We start from the raw sequence: 3,889 nt of genomic DNA on the forward strand, positions 1-3,889 counted from the left end.
GCCGGTGACAGAGAAGTGGCAGGTTCTGGATGTTTCTGCCCTGGGTGCCTGGTTGTGGCCATGGACAGATAAGGGCCTCGGGACACCATTACTTTATTTTGCCCCAAATCCACCCAGAACACAATTCCACTGAGATTAATAGCCAGAAAGGCCTAGTCTAATATTTATAGCTAAAAATAAACAGTGCAAAAATCTCAGCATCTTGTGATCTATAAGTGAAACTAAGGCAGATAATTTAGAACTCTTAATTGAATATATGAAGACACTTATGGAACCTAACGTGGGGCTCCATGAGACTACTGGATGGGGTTTCCTAGAAATCTCCACAATCCATGGGAAGCTTATTAAACACAGGAACCACATAGCATTTCTCCTCATTGTGGTTATTTGATTACCAGGTTTTCACTTTCCTACACTTTACCCATGCTATTTTCTTACAGCGCTACGCCATGCCGAGATTCTGACGGAATCCCACAGGGAGAGGCACAATTAAGACTGTTATGCAATAACACATTCCTTTGTCTCTATGATCAGCATATGTATGGACATCCACAGTGGGGAAAATAGTGCTGAAGTCGGTTTTCTGAGTTTGGCTTTTTATTTTCACGGAACCATATTTGCGGATTTTAGCTATCCTATCATAAGCCAGGGTATTCTATACCTCAGCACTAGGGTAACATTAAGACACTGACTTCTAGGATAATGACAATTGCTTCCGCAGCAGTCTGCTCAGGTTTTTGACCTCTGAGGCTATATCTGCGTAATTCCAAAACATATTGTCATTTCAGGATAAAGCTTGAAAAAAAAAAGAAGAAAAAGCAATTAACCAGTTGCCTAGCGTTGTATAGATAAAAAGATCTAGATAATCAACCTAATCTTTGATTTGGCTTATTGATTAATTAATTAATTAAACATTTATTGAGCCAGGCCTGAGCTAGGTGCTGTCATGCTGTCTCTGATAGTCAGGGGCCTGGAAGGTAATTTGCAAATGTTGATCCTGTGGGGGGAGTAGCGGGGAGAAGAGAGGATGCACCACACACCCTTGTCAGCTGATGTGAGGAGGGCCTCTTCCTCATCTACTTCTGCACCAAAACGTGTGCCTTTGGGAAGTCAGAATGTTCCGTGCTTGGCCATGGCCATGGCTGTGCTGTAGCAGCGGGTCTCTGTATGGGGGGATATTGAGTATACAGATGCGCACGTCCACGTGTATTTGTGCACACACATGCCCACCCAGATGCTGCCATGAGGATCAAGAGGGGCAGAGTGGTTCCACTGTCAGTGTTGGTGGGAGTGTTAATTAGTACCTACTCCATAGAGTACAAGACAGTCACATCCACCCAATTATAAGATGCACATACCCTTTGACACAATTCTTCATCTTCTAGGAATTTATCTTAAAGATATACTCACACATGTGCCAATGATGACTATTCAAAATATTTATTTATTATTATTCATTTATTCATTCTCCACATATTTAATGAGCTCTTGCTGCATTCCAGGTCCTGTTGTAGGCAGTGGAGAAACAGCAGTGAACAAAACAGACTAGCTTTTACCCTCCAGGAGCTTATATTCTAGGCAGATGATAAACAAAGCACGCAAGTAACGCATACGTAGTAAGTCAGGTAGGAAGACCATGCATCCCAGTTGCCTGGGATGGTCACATTTACGTCCTCATTATAACTGTCAATAGCACCCGCTCCTGCTCTCGGAAGTGTCCCGGTCTGCATGATGAATGATATGGTCACCCTGAGGGGATGCTGACATGTGCTATGAAAAAAAATAATGTTAGAAAAAGAGGGAAGGAGTGACTGCAGTGGGTGTTATTTTATGTATTGTTCACTGCAGATGGTTTGTATTAGCAAAAAATTAGAAACAACCTGGATGTCCATCAATTGGAGACATTAATAAATTGTTGCATTCATGCAATAGAATACTACGTCGCTGTCAAAAACAATGAGACAGAATTATGTTTACTGCTATGGAACAATCTCTAAGATATACTAAGTGAAAAGAGCAAGATGCAGGACAGTATGTGTAGTTTGACACCACTGTGTATATAAAGAAGAAGGGTGTATATACATGGGCGTGTTTGGCCAGGCACAGAAAAGCTCTGAAAGGACATAAAAATCTGGTAGCAGTGGTTGCATTTGGAGGGGGAAATTGGGATACTGAAGATTAGGGATGGAGGAAGACTTGGTCTTCACTGTGTAACTAGTTTGTATTTGTTGATTTTTAAAAAGCTGTGTAAATATATTACCTGTTAAAAAAATAACAATAGGGAAGAGAAAGAAAATATCTCAAGTCCAGCCGGATATGAAGTGCAGGAATCTTCTAGGGCAGCGGTTCTCACTCAGGCCACATTAGAATCCCTTGAATAAATTAAAAAAAATACAAGTAACTGGGCCCCACCCTCAGAGATTCTGATTCGCTTGCTTGTAGATGGACCTGGGGGCAGGCGTGGAACCCTACATCCACCAACAGATGGAAATCTGTTGCAATATGTTGCAATGCAACATTGCAGCAATGTCTGTTGCAATGCAATAGTATTCTATTGCATTGGTATTTAAAAACGAAACTTGCCCAGGTGATTCTAATATGCAGCCGGTGATGGGAAGAGCCACTTCTCAAACTTTAACGTGCACACGGATCACCTGGGATCTTGCTAAAGTACAGTGTCTGGTTCAGTAGATCTGGGGTAGGTGTTTCTAACAATGTTCTGTGTTCCTAGCCACTCCCAGGTGATGCTGATGCAGCGGGTCCGTGGACCACACTGGTAGTAGCGCAAGGCTAGAATATCTCTGGCACAGAACAGATAGTCCCTGCGCCTCTGCTTACACATTTTTGGATGTTGCTCACTCCTTTTTGAATGTTGCTGTTTCACGCAAGAGTGGGTGCAGATCATTAGCTTTCCTTAGTTGGAAGATCTGAATGCTACTAAAGTGGTACAGGATCCTGGGCTTAAATCTTGTATGTTTATTATTCTTCTAGGTCTTCTGTTCTGAGAGGGCAGGTTGAGGTATAGTGTAATGATTCATTAATTTATTCACTCATTCATTTATTTGGGGAGCTGAGTTTCATGCTATTTCATGGGTGATCTTGGGGGAAGCCCCTCTGCCTTTGGAAGTTCAGAGAAGGGCACCGATGGAAGGAGTAGGTGGCTTTGAGAGGCACCCTTGGGAGGCACAAAAGACTTTTTAGCCAGGCGAGGAAGTGGCTAGGAGGTAGAAGGATTTCCATCTGTTGGTGGATGTAGGGTTCCACGCCTGCACCAGACAGTGACTTGGTGTTCCGGAAGATCCTTGACAGAGGATCTGTCACCTTCCTGAAAGCGGAGGTTGCCTTGGCTGGGCACCAGCAAAACTGTGGCTTTCACCAGGCAGGTAAAATATGAGCAAGTGTCCATTGGCACGTGGTGGCATCTGTCCCTGGACAGCCTCAGTATGAGCCTCTCATGGGCTCCCGATGGTGTCCCAGGCCCCCTCCAGCCTGAGGGTTCATTGTTAGGGTTGAGTGAAAAATCTTAAGAAAATGGGAATTGGTACTTTTCTTTGCCAGTTTCACAGACTTCAACCTGTAGCCACTCAGAATGACTTTGCCCAATTGTAGGACTTTCCCTTTTCTACGTGGGCAGGCAAAGCATCTCTGTTTGGACATTTTGGACCCTTCAGTGAGGAGCAGAAGCAAAATATCTGGGGGTGGTTTGTTGCTGCAAGGAAACGAGGAGAAAAATCACCTCTTTCTGTGCAGAGGGACTGCCTCAGAATAGAGCTGGACCATGGGGTTGCAAGAGGGGGTGGCAAAGCACGGGAGACACAAGCAGATCATTTCCCTACAGGCTGGCTCTGAGGGGAAACTGTCTCTGCTTTCACTACTGTCAGAAGATGCC

Source organism: Balaenoptera musculus, chromosome 19 (assembly GCF_009873245.2).
Source record: "Balaenoptera musculus isolate JJ_BM4_2016_0621 chromosome 19, mBalMus1.pri.v3, whole genome shotgun sequence".
NCBI lineage: Eukaryota > Metazoa > Chordata > Mammalia > Artiodactyla > Balaenopteridae > Balaenoptera > Balaenoptera musculus.